This window comes from Engraulis encrasicolus, chromosome 9 (assembly GCF_034702125.1).
Source record: "Engraulis encrasicolus isolate BLACKSEA-1 chromosome 9, IST_EnEncr_1.0, whole genome shotgun sequence".
In the NCBI taxonomy this organism is placed as follows: domain Eukaryota; kingdom Metazoa; phylum Chordata; class Actinopteri; order Clupeiformes; family Engraulidae; genus Engraulis; species Engraulis encrasicolus.
This window is the reverse complement of record NC_085865.1, coordinates 35,207,802-35,221,692: the sequence shown is the minus strand read 5'-3', so window position 1 is coordinate 35,221,692 and position 13,891 is coordinate 35,207,802. Positions and strand designations below refer to the sequence as shown.

The 13,891-nt window shown below is 45.9% G+C and overlaps 1 protein-coding gene across 17 annotated transcripts in view; it reads right to left on the bottom strand.

The window, feature by feature from the left end:
* scrib (scribble planar cell polarity protein) overlaps positions 1 to 13,891 on the bottom strand; it is a 135,837-nt gene that overhangs the window by 114,351 nt on the left and 7,595 nt on the right. The gene's annotated exons all lie outside the window — the stretch shown is intronic.

Sequence of the window (13,891 nt, the reverse complement as noted above, 5' to 3'; positions counted from 1 at the left end):
TCTGAGGGGATAAGCCATCAAAGACACAGCATCCTCGATGACCTCTATGTCCATCAAACAGCATCAGTGATAAACGTCACATACTGTGTGCAGGACTATAAACGTCTCAGCAGTCGCACCGAGTTAAGAATCAGAGCTGGAGATCAATTGTTCAAAATGTAAGCTTGTATTTTAGGGCACAAACAAATAGGGCAGACTGTCGCTCTACAGTAAGCAGGCAAGACATTTGACAGTGTCATTTTGGCATTTGTCAGATGGCTGGACTGGTGAGGTTCCCATTCATGTATGTAAATGTCCTACCCCCATGTGCTTTTAAAACCTTTATAAAAATAACAAAAACAGGACATCAACAAAAGAACTATCATCAAACCATCTAGTCAATTGTACGTCGCTTTGGTTCATAGAAGCAACTGCCAAATGTAATGTAATGTAATGTAATCCTTAGCTGTGTAACAAACATGACATAAATCTACAGGGTTGAGCCCCAGTTTGATGCGTTTTCTTCAGTGGCTTGCCGTCATCTGACTCCCATTTTGTAACCCTAAGGACTGAGATGTCCTGATTGATAATAACACAGTGTCATATGGCCAGGTAGGATGACAAAGCAACACACTGCATCGGCAGAAATATGACCGCTGTGTGCTGACACAACACTGACAACAACAGGCAGAAAAAAAACACACTGCTGACAACAGCCAGAGAGACCTCAGAGCAGATATGCAGCAGACCACATACATACGACAGAGGTCAGACATGTTATTTTTTTTAATCATCAGTCATTCCCAAGGAATGGCACATGAAGGTTGTTCAACCAGAAAACCATCTAAGGAGGAGAGCATGATGGGTGGGGAGAAGCAGCTGACTCACTCCTAGGTTGACATCCTCCCTGTAGTGTTTTTAGATGTTTCTTAGGGACACTAGCAGCACAAATTGGTTGTTTTAACTAGCCATTCAGTTTTTCTTCCTACAGTCTTGGAAATCAAAGGCTGTAAACAACTGATTCCAGAAGACCCCTCTGAACCACAACCATAATATTGCAAAGCTGCCCATACTGCCCAAGTCTGATGCAACACACACATGCCCAAAGAGAAATCAAAAGCTTTAGGCCATTTCAACACTGCATTAACAGCCTCTCTGAACCTCTCCAGACCAGCCCTCCATCTGCAGCGTTGACGACCCACCTCACCACACCCCTTCCTGTCTCCTACTCCAACCGGCTTTACAGTCTAGTCTGATCAGCCCCTGTTATCACCGCTGCCCAGCTGCACATCTAAATCACAGTCCGTAGCTCAGGTCTTGCCTTGGGATTGATTGCTCTGGGTCTGCCATAAACGGCCATTGTAAGTTAATGGGCCTGGCCTTGCTGTAATGGACAGCGATAAGAGCAGGAGGGGAGGCAGACAAGAGGAGGCTACTGGATTTATGCCCTGCCTCAGCATCAGGAGGGGAAAAAATATCTGCACACACTGGCTCACACACTGTGCCATGCAGTAATATAAAGGGTCCAATTGTACAGCATTTTTTCTTGACACCTGATTAGGTTTTGTGCTGCTCTTTGGCTCAGGCTGTAGACCTCCTGTCTTTCTGCTTGTTCCTCTGTTAGACCGCTTATCAAGTGTCATCCTCCACATTGACGTGGGATGAGCACCACATGTCTTCAAGTGTTCCAACAACCAACACCATCACCGTCATTATCCACCAATAGACGGACGGCGCATTACTATTGGTGGCTGTTGCTAGTGCCAAATCCTTCAGAGAGCATATGACTAGACTAACCGAAACTAGCAAACCGGAAATGCAAACCGGTAGCACCAAAAAAGAAAAAAAAATGCTGAAATGGGTTTGTGGATGTGACCCATATAACAGCTTCTACAGCAGAAATAGTAGGCACAGGTAGCTATGGTGGGGTGGTGCGGTGGGGAAGAGTCTAGAGGCAGCATGGCGGCTTTGAGTGGAGACAGTGTGACTCGATCTTCACAGTGTGTTTGGGTGCTTGCCTTGTGTTTAGGGAGTGTCTCTTCTCATCTGAGGCAAAAGGGTGTGTGTATTTTATTTTATGTGCAGCGCTTGAGCTGGTGCTCCTCCTGACATTTTAACTTAACGGGTGCAGCCCTAGGTCACCATAATAAACATTTAGCCCACGCGTGAGAGGGCAGGCCCATCCGTCTGTCCACGCACGCATTTATCTTGAACAGAGAGAGACTCCCTGGCAGAAGAGATGCTTAGTTTCAACGGGACGATCCTGGGTAAATAAAGGATAATTGAAAAATGCAGTTCACGGCACGCACACATGACTTGAGGGCAAAATCCCTGTTTTGATACTCTTATGAAAAGTTTTTTTTTTTTTTAATCAAAAGAGTGAGCAGAACATACAGCACAGACTAGTGAAGCTATCATCTTTCGAACCACAGACCAAGTGGCATTATGTGGTGTAGGGCTGCACAATTAATCGTCAGCAATCGAAAATCGTGATATAATCGTGTTATCGAAATTGTGATTTCAATCGTGATTTAATCATGGCAATAGTGACCTACCTTCGAGAGCGTCCTTGAAGCCAGAACATACTGACAGGCTGGTGTTTCTGGACAGAAATCTGTTCACCTAAGTGTCACGCAAATTGCCTTTTACATAATTATTGCAATTCATTTTATTTTGCTCATCCCGTATATAAAATTCAGTGTTGGTTATATTTCATTTTGTTATAATTTTTACAAAATTCAGCAAAAATCAATAATCGTGATTAATAATCATGATTATGATTTTGACCCAAATAATCGTGATTATGATTTTTTTCCATAATCGTGCAGCCCTAATGTGGTGCCATGGGCAAAAAAAAACTATTGGGCCAATGCATATGTGATGCATACCCCCCTTTGACATGCATGTGCAGGTGTTGATCAATTTGTGGAGCTCGATATTTATTCAGTGGTGTTGCACCAAAGATTGGTCTGTGTATAGGAAACACTGAAAATATCAAAACCGTGTCGAAGGAAACGTGTCAATGGTGAAGGAAATCACAGGCGCCTGTACCATGTAAGTGTGAAGGAAATCATAGGTGTGTGTTTAAAGTTCAACTATTTGGTGTGTGTGTGTGTGTGTGTGTGTGTGTGTGTGTGTGTGTGTGTGTGTGTGTGTGTGTATAGAGACCAATCAAGTTCAGTATATGCAACAGAGTGCATCAGTGCAAACGTGTGCACTGCAGAATTGTTGTTAGACGACAGCAGTCATTTCAAACTGGAGGGGCGAGGGAGCAGAGGGGAGAGGGTGGATGTGCAGTGGGGAACTTGTCTTAATCCATCTCCGGAATAAACCACTCTATGGCGAGCAAGTGTGTGTGTGTGTGTAGTGTATGTGTATAGGGGGTGGGGCAGGATGTAGGGGCCAGCTGGCCACTGCCTCACACAAAAGGAAGCAAAAACTCTGGGTGCTGCAGCACTGCCTAATTAAAAGCCTCTCAATATCCCCTGCTACTGCCCTCCGCGCAGGCACGCAGGCACGCAGGCACGCAGGCACGCAGGCACGCAGGCACGCAGGCACGCACACACACGACCGGATGGCTCAAGTTGCAGCAATCACACATGAGAGAGCCGAGCGGCAGCAGAGTTGTTCTCTCCTCGGCCAGTGGAATGGTACAAGATCGGAACACTCCGGAACGCTGTGCGGAATGGTACAAGAACACTCCGGAATGCTGCATGCTGCAGGCGGTAGTTCCGCCTCCTTCCTCCCTGTAGAGTGTAGACCTCCTTCATGTCACGAGTGCTTCTGGAAGGCAGCAGGGCTGAAGCCATGCACACACAAAAAGTGGTGTCATTTAAATATGCAAACACTGAAATTGGGACAAATTGCTGCTAAATGCCATTGTACGTACTGCCCAGCCAAAGCTAACATGTTATAGGTTTAATAGTGGGTAGCTTCAGTGCAATTTTAGAGACTTGGTGAAAACCTGGGGCAAAATGGTACCACATGATTCTGCAACCTTCATATCGTTGGAAGAAAATCAAAAATCACCTGTGATGTCATGCATCAATAACTCTGCCCTTTCTCTGCCTTTCCTGTACAACAAAACATGCAACAATGGCTCTTCGCATTGTGAGAGAAGAATCTAAAGCAGTTTTGACACTGCATCCGCAACTTCACCTGAATTCACCTGAAAAAAAATCAATGGGCTACGGTCAGATGGGTAGTCTAATCAATTCAGAACACCTGCATATGTAAGCAAAACAAAAGACAGAGAGAGAGAGAGAGAGAGAGAGAGAGAGAGAGAGAGAGAGAGAGAGAGAGAGAGAGAGAGAGAGAGAGAGAGAGAGAGAGAGAGAGAGAGAGAGAGAGAGAGAGAGAGAGAGAGAGAGAGAGAGAGAGAGAGAGAGAGAGAGCAAGCAAGAGCGATCGAGAAGCAGAGAGACACAGAGGACAATATGGAAGAGAAAGAAAAGGGCAATGCAGTGATGCTGACAGTATGTGGAGCTGAGCAGTGTCAGACAAAGTAGAAGAGCAGAGCACAGTGGTGACAGAGGGAGAGAGGGAGAGGGAGAGAGAGAGAAGAGAAAAAGTGTGTGTGTGTGTGTGTGTGTGTGTGTGTGTGTGTGTGTGTGTGTGTGTGTGTGTGTGTGTGTGTGTGTGTGTGTGTGTGTGTGTGTGTGTGTGTGTGTGTGTGTGTGTGTGTGTGTGTGTGTGTGTGTGTGTGTGTGTGTGTGTGTACTTCCACTACTGCAGAGCAGCAGAGGCCAAGGTGATTTATCAGCAAGGCTAGTAGAGCACAGCTCTCTCTCTCTCTCCTGCTCTCCCCCAGATCAACACAGCAGCCTACCACACTGCAGCAGCCAGCATGCAACTCTCTCACACATCATTACACACACACACACTCCAAGCAACTCAGACGAACACACCCTACACACAAAGATAATAATACACAAAATATGTTTGTATATGTTGCAGGCAGTTCGGGCAGTTCTGAAGGCAAAAGGGGGTCCAACCCAGCACTAGAGAGGTGTTCCTAATGTAGTGGCCGGTGAGTGTACACACCCTTACGATGTTTGCCAGACACATGTCCATTCAGTTGGGATATACAATGTTCACACACTTTGCACACTTGTGGCTACACTTGCATAATCATTCATGCACATGATGACGCAACATGGGCACGCACGCAGACTCACAAATAAATTAGAAGATAAAAAAATCAAGTTCAAACTGCAGGTGCCAGACAAAAGGGTTGCCAGACAAAATAGTCCATACAGTATCTTTAATGTACCACAAGAGCTGGGTGTGTTGCCCATTGAAGCCTAGCAGGTAACGTAATGATGGTAGTGCGTATGAGTGTGCAAGACAGGCACACTTGAGGAGGTATGCCAACACATAACAAAACACTGTGCAAACACATCACACTCAAGTGTTCACTTAGCTCACCACTGAACAGAGACAGGCTGCCAGTAGCACAAGAGTGAAACCAGAGGAAACACTTCTGTCAGATAGGTGAATTAGTGTGTGTGTGTGTAACCCCAGGGTTTCTGAGACACTGGGAGGGTCTGCAATTTGTTTTTGTGGGTGCATATTAAGTATTTATGCATGCATGCATGCATACGTGTGTGTGTGTGTGTGTGTGTGTGTGTGTGTGTGTGTGTGTGTGTGCGCGTGTTCTGTCTGACATAGTAATGAAGTGTTACTGAAGTGTTGATCAAAAGATACGAGATGGGGAGGAGGAGAGCATACAGAACACATGACATACACCGCGTTCCACATTATTACGCAAATGACATTTTTTGCCGTTTTCCCAAATAATCAATAGAAATGACAGTCGTCATATTTTTCAAGTCATCAGCCATTAGAGTACAATTTTAAACGTTTTTGAATGAACCTTCCAATGACAACGGTATTTTTTAAAATAATAAAAAACTTAAAATGCCCAAAATGCTCTGTTCCAATTAATTACGCAAAACAGTTTTGTAGTGTTGTAATCCAAATTTCTTTCTTTTTTTCCCATTTACCGGTACATCAAAACAGTTGGCATTTGGTACCTTCAATACATTTCAATGTTCAAAACTTTGCTATAAGCTGTAACTGGAATGCTGCATTTAATATTGAAGTTATGGAAGCCCAGATATCCTTGATGCTTTGATCTCAGCTGTTTTTGTTTGTTTGGTCGGGTGACCCACACTTCACTCTTCAATATACCCGTAGATTTCCATGCCACGTTTAGGTGCTTTGGAGATGATGACATTCTAACTCACCAGACATAAAATCCCATTCATTTTCAATGGGGTTTTATGTCTGGTGAGTTAAAATGTCGATACCACCAAAGCACCTAAACGTGGCATGGAAATCTATGGGTATATTGAAGAGTGAAGTGTGGGTCACCAGACCAAACAAACAAAAACAGCTGAGAGCAAAGCATCAAGGATATCTGGGCTTCCATAACTCCCATGCAATGCCCTGCCATTGACTTCAATGTTAAAGGCAGCATTCCAGTTACTAAGACAAAGAGGTTATCATCAAGTATTGAACATTGAAATGTAATTTAGAAGGTACAAAAATCCAACTGTGTTGATGTAAATGGGAAACAAAGAAAGAAATTTGGATTACAACACTACAAAACTACTTTGCGTAATAATGTGGAACAGAGCATTTTAAGTTTTTTATTACTTTAAAAAATACCGTTATCATTGGAAGGTTCATTCAAAAACGTTTTAATTGTACTCTAATGGCTGATGACTTGAAAATTATGACGACTGTCATTTGCATTGATTATTTGGGGAAACAGCGAAAAATGTCAGTTGCGTAATAATGTGGAACGTGGTGTAGAAGGGAAACGACCCACTTCCTCCGGTTTCAAATCCATGAAGGCACACGCTACTAAGCAGACACACACCTACCTCAGATTACTGCTGGCCTGGTTTGGCAATGCTGCAGTGTGTGTGTGTGTGTGTGTGTGTGTGTGTGTAGACATGATGGATAACAGTCATGAATGGCACACCCTCCCGCCCGCTCATTACAACTCACTACAGTATGTGTGTGACTCACAGGTCAAATGTCCGATAGGAAGCTCTCTGCCTCCCTCTCCTAGCAAACACACACACAAACGCACGCGTACGCGTACGCGCACGCGCACACACACACAACCAGCCAAGGAGAGAGCTATAGTTTATGCATTGTAGTGCTTGCTGATGAAGCCTACTGGTGCTATAATGCCCACTGCAGCCTGTTTAGATGCCTCGGCCATATGGTGCACTGACCACACACACATCAGACAGAGGACAGAGAGAACACCAACTTCCACTGTGCCCTGCCAGAAACGCTCCATCAATGCTGTGTGTGTATACATCCTTTCTCTTGCACCTGCTAGGTCAGAGAAAGGACTTGCACTCTCACTAGATAGATTGTGTCCAGGTTTTAGCTAGACTGAAGTCCATCTGGTTCGTCCTTGCCCAGCCCCTGAATGCCCAAATGCTGGGTAACACGCTGACCATGCAACAGTCAATCCAGATCAGAGCTGTGCAAATGTTTGCGCTTGCACTTGCCCGGTCACTGACCGCACTTGCAATCCTATAATAAGATGGTGCTCATCGAGCCCTGCCGTGGCCTAACAGTAGTAGCCAGGCTGTGCCCTCCTAGTGACAACACTTTCAGAGTTGCAGCTAGTCAGGTCAAGGTAAAGTACTTTCTGAGTTCCCGAAAATACGGGAACTCCTCCCACTTTGTTGGTAAGCAAACAACCATTAGCAAACCAAGGGAGGCCGTTTGGTCTTGGTCAAACCAAGTCTCGAAGAGATTTGAAAGTCGATGATAATCAGGCTATAACAGTAGGGCACTGGGTTACTACGCTGACAACCTGGGTTTGATTCCGGCTAGGGATGGGATATCGGTATCGGTGTATCGGTATCGGGTCCAGATATCAAAATAATTCAGAGATCGGATCGGAATTTTCCCAATGTATCGGATCTTTCCTGATACTGACATTGAGCCAGGTGTAATATTAATTTGAAATCATAACACTTACATATTAGTTTTCGGGATGGGATTGTTGCTTTTTTACTTGTTACTTTTTACTTATTAATTGGTTTCCTGTTCTTCTGACTACCTTTACTGACCAAATAGTCTTCCTGGGCCTACCTCAAGTTGAAACCCATGCATATATGTGGTTCTGGTATTGGATCGGAGTAGTATCGGTATCGGCAGATATCCAAATTTAAATATTGGGATCGGAAGTGAAAAAGTGTGTATCGGTGCATCCCTATCTCCGGCTCGGGTCATTTGCCGATCCTGCCCAGTCTCTCTCTCTCTCTCTCCCCACTCGTTTCCTGTCTCTCCTCCACTGTCCTGTCAAAATAAGGGTATAGAAAGCCCTAAAAAATACATTTTTTTTAAAAAAGGATGGCTCTCATCTACTAGTTAGATTGTGTCTGATTGAACATCTACATCTCCCTGAAGCCTGACCCTGAATGCCCACGCCCAAATCTGGGGACATGCTGATCATGCAGCGGGGATATGTCAGTCCAGGAGTGCAGGAGCGTTTTGAGTCAACAAATTGGGAAGTGTTGAACACCAGGACCAGGAACTGCATACCACAGCTGTCCTGGAATACATCAAATTCTGCCTCAAGAGGGGAATCAGACAAGCCAAGGCTGCTTATAGGAACAAAATAGAGGACTGTTTCCAGAGCCACGACTCCAGGCAGGTGTGGCAGGGCATTCAGCACATCACGAACCACAGACCCAGTACCAAGTCAACAGATTCCGTGGACACCTCATTGGCAGAGGACCTAAACATCTTTTTTGCCCGCTTTGAGGTACAGCCACCTGACACTGCCATCCATAACCCACCAGGATACAGCAGTCACTCCCTCGTGCTGGAGGAACAGCAGGTGAGGCGGGTGCTACGGGCAGTGGATCCACGGAAAGCTGCGGGCCCGGATGGTGTCTCTGGATGGGTCCTGACTGAAAGACTGCGGCCCAGTTGGCAGGGGTCTCCACTACCATCTTCAACCAGTCCCTGAGCCAGGCTGCTGTCCCCCCCTGCCTGAAGTCCTCCACCATCATCCCGCTCCCCAAAAAGAACACCATCAGTGGACTGAATGAAGGTTGTGTGCTAAGCCCACTCCTGTACACCCTATACACTCATGACTGCACCCCCTCTCACTCCAGCAATAGTATCATCAAGTTTGCTGATGACACCACCATCGTAGGTTTCATCTCCAAGGGAGACCGGGACCGAGACTGCATACCGGGAAGAGGTACAGCGTCTATCGGTCTGGTTTCTTTGTTGATTTTTTTTAAGCACCGTGAGCATCTGCACTTTATTGACATTGTACAGGTAAACGAAATTGGTAAAGTTTCATTCATTCATTCATTTATTTATCAGGGCAGTGCAAAAATTAGTGCTTACTCTTGCTCTTGCTAGGTCTTTGAAAGCACTTGCACCCTCACTGGATGGATATAAGAGCTTATCTATTAGTTATATTGTGTCCATCTACCTTGCCTGCAAGTATGGCTTCGAATCCAAAATCTGGGAGTAGCCTACTTGCTGATCATGCAATGCAAGAGGTGAATAATTAAGGCTCCAACTAAGATCGACTTGAAGGGTGTGTGTATGTGTGCGTGTGTGTGTGTGTTTATCAGCCTGTAGGGACACCTAGGCTACAGGTAAGAACAGCCCGAGTTTCAGAGAGTGTGTGTGTGTGTGAGAGTGTGTGTGTGTGTGTGTATGTGTACTGTATTTCTATCGGATTCCGGCTGTAGGACACCTAATCCTGGGATGGGACAGTGAGGATCAGGGCGGGGTGGCTGTCTCACTCGGGAACCTGTTCTGCAGACCACAGACAGACACACCAGAGAGGGGACACACCCGATGCCTTCCTCCATTGGAATTGATGTGGCCGCTGCTGCCGCACAGCAGGGTTGTGACACCCTGAGACAAGCTGAAAACAGCCTGCCTGTCGCACTTACACCACTGGGCTGGCTGACTGACATCTTATGGATATTCTTCTAACAGACATGTACAAACACACACAACAAACCAATTCCCAAAATGCCCCCAGGTGACCGTCTTCAATTTGCCTGATATTGCAGACATGTACCTTTTGATGCCCTTTGATGCCTTTTGAAGCTAAAGCTAGAAGTGTACACACCTGCTTGTAACTTTTGTTTTGTGTGCAATTCCTGGGCTCGAAAAGTGGGCGTGGCAGCACCCAAACTTTGGAGGGTCTCTTCTCCAAAACCCTGAGGTAGGATGCTACAACTTCTTATTCTTTCAGTTGATATCAAAAGGGTTTGTGCATTATCAGCTAAATAGATGAGGGACAATTGGTGAGGGTGCACGAATTGACATGGAAAAACCTAGAGGGACATACAGGTCCTTCCCAAATAATTAGCATATTGTGATTAAAGTTCATTCTTTTCCAAAATGCAATGATAATAATTAAACTTTCATATATTTTAGATTCATTGCACACCAACTGAAATATTACAGGTCTTGTATTTGTTTAATACTGATTATTATTGTTATTATTATTATTATTATTATTATTATATCTCAAAAAAATGCATATAATGACTAACTTCTCTAAATAAGCCATTAATCTAATCTATGAATCAATTACTTAATTCTAAACACTTGGAAAAGATTCCTGAGGTTTAAAAAAAACAAAAAACAAAATCCCAGCCTTGTTCATTACTGCTGACCTGACTTTGTTTAACATTGAAGTCAATGGCAATGGCATTGCATGAGAGTTATGGAAGCCCAGATCCTCAATGCTTTGCTGTCAGCCGTTTTCTGTTTCTTGATCTGGTAACCCACACTTCCCTCTTCATTATACCCCAAAGATTTCCATTCAACGTTTTGGTCATTTGGTGGTTATGAGCATACTAGTTGAAAACAACTAGTGGCACCTCTATTTATAGGACCAACATATAACAGAGGACAATACATAACGCTTCTCAATCAAAATTCAAATGATCAGAAATTCCATGGCCAAAATCTTCTGTGAAGTCTCCCCGTGTTTCGTGAAATCCTGGGGTGCATTTCTCAAAACCAAAGTTTGCAATGCAATTTCCCATTGACAACTGCCCAAGTTGCTAACAGGCAAACAACTACGCTTTCGAGAAACACACCACTAGCTAGCTATAGCTATGGAGCGCTCGAGACAGCGAGAGCCATAGTGTCTGTCAGAGGCAGACTGGGGGCATGGTAATCCAATCCCTCTGCGCTGTGCTGTGCTGTGCGTCTGCTTAACAGCCTGTCATGCGAACACAAAACAACAACTTTGTTAGCTTAAGCTTAAGCAGACACGGGCAGCGAGTCTGGGACCTTGGCACTCGGAACGATCCGGAAGATTGACAGCAGACTTCAGCATCCCTTCACAAAACACACACACATGGGTTACAATTACACACACAAGTAAACTACACAAGTACACAGAAACACACAAAGTACTCTCATGTACAGTGTGGCTGTTGACATCCACGTGAGCGGTGTGTGTGTGTGTGTGTGTGTGTGTGTGTGTGTGTGTGTGTACTCCACCATGGCTTGCTCTGCTCCCCGTGCCAGTTGCAGGCCAAGGCCGCTGCAGAGAGCCTGGGACAGAAGAGCACATAGAACACACCGAGCAAGCAAACACACCCACCCACACACACACCAAGCAAACACACGCCAACTCACGCACACAAGCACGAACGCACGAACGAACGAACGCACGCACGCACACACACACACACACACACACACACACACACACACACGCACGCACACCTGCACACACCGCGAGCAAACAAAAGGCCCTGCACAGGACACAGGACAGGGCAGCAGCCGGTCCTGACTGACATCTAATCCAGGCGGCTGGTTTGTCAGAGGGGCCATCGGTGAGTAAACTGAATGGGCCACTATGTAACCTGTCACCAGGCCAAAGCCCTCTCAGTCAAAGCCCTTAAAAAGCCTCCTATACTATACTCTCCTCTCCTCCCCACGGACACACCCTCCACCCCAAACACCATCACCACTGTCCTCACTCTCCAGTGCCCCCCTCCCTGTTCTTTCTCTTTCTCTCTCTCTCTCTCCATCTATCTCTCAATGTAGATGAAAGGAAACATGCATTTTCATGGTTTCCTTTTCAACTTTTCATCCAACCTTCTTGCTTTCTTTCCCTTTCTTTTCTTGTGGCCAGGTCTCCTCCTCCTCCTCCTCCTCCTCCTCCTCCTCCATAAAAGGCACATGGGATTGGACAGGTTTTCCTCATTCCAGGCTGGCAGCATTTGGGCACTTTTTTTCGTTCCAGTGGGCGGGTTAGGGCACTCGTTGCAGCATGCGCTAGGTTAGCCTACCATCCTCCTCCATGCCAATCATTAACCAAAGAACAGACATTTCTCTGCTAACATGGACGCTGAAACACGCCAGCTTCCTTTGAGAGTGAAGAGAAGTGAAGAAAGGCAAACAACAATGGCTCATTATCACAGGCCTGAGAACAGTCACTCCCGGGGTAAGCAACTAGGCGTTTAAGAATGCTGAGGGGACAAACAGATCTGAGATCTGCCATTCCTCAGCGGACGCCGGTAACCATGGCAGCAGGCCAAGAAAGAGGTGGGGCTAATCCCTTTCACTCACACACACACACACACACACACACTTGCTGTCGCCATGGTGCGGCCAGAGAGTCCTCAGAGGAGCTGGTGCTCTCGTCTCCGCCGCTACACAAAAGGAGCATTAGAGAGAGAGCTGCAGATTAGGCCATTGCGTAATGAATGCACATAGCAGGCCTGCCTGCCTACCCGCCTGAGTGGATGTGTGTGTGGAGGATGAGTGAGTGTGTGGGTGAGATAGTGTGAGTGGGTGGGTGGGCGAGGTGCGTGGGGGGAGAGCGTGCTTTTGAGATACTAGATAGACCATAGACGTGAACACTGCTTTCACATCACCGGTAGTATATATACTTTGCTTGCTGCTTGCTTGCTGCTCTGGGCAGCCAGTTTTGTAGTTGAAGTTTGTGTTGCACCTGCTGATGATTAGTCTCAGGGTTAAAAAAACAACAACATACAATCACTAGAATTTTATCACAGTGTTTTGTGTTTTGATGTCAAAAGTCTACATGACAGCTGAACTTTCACAGAACTTTGCTGTGGCAACAGTGGCAAACGAATCCAGCATTGAGGATAAAATTGCGGCCAAGAGGGTTCAGCCTACTACACATATTAGTGGTGGTGCAGCAACTGTGTGCAATCTGAGTGCAGTGAACAAAGGCTGGGAACTCCTGGTCTCATCTGCCTGCTAAGTAGACGGCGCTGCAGGAGAAATGTCTTGGGTCGGCAGAAATCTGGGAGTCTTGGTCTCTGAGCTCTCCACGGTCCCATATCCCCCTGGGGCGCAGGGCTGTTTACGCCGTGTTTATACAGCGTGACGTTTCTGTGCTAGACTGTAAACATGGCCTTAATTTCTGTTTATCGGTCACTCACGCTTGTTCTTCTAGCTCTGGGTTTCTCTTTGCCCCAACTTCCTAACCGCGTCAACAGCGCAACGCCGGCTTCTCGAGGATTTTTTTTGGTTGTTTGTCTTGAAATAAATATAGGCTCGGTGAGAGTAGCACACCAAGTCTGAAAAGTTTGCTTGTTCACTTTATGTAGGCCTATTTCACCAAATAAGGTGTTTAAAACACATCGTTTCGTCTCCTAGATAGTGCAGTAAGCTTACACAGTTAACGTGAGGGAAAAAACACTTCAGATCCGCCTCCTCAAAGAAAACCCCCCAACTATCCCAGGCAGCTCTTCCCAACACAAACAAATGGCGGGGCTTAATCTCCGGTGGACAGGTGGAGGAGAGGCTGGAGGTGGCGAGCAGGGACAGAGCCAGAGTCAGTGCCTCCTCGTATAAAGCCCCATATGTTCAGAGTCAGACGCAGCCATCCAGTTTCCTCACC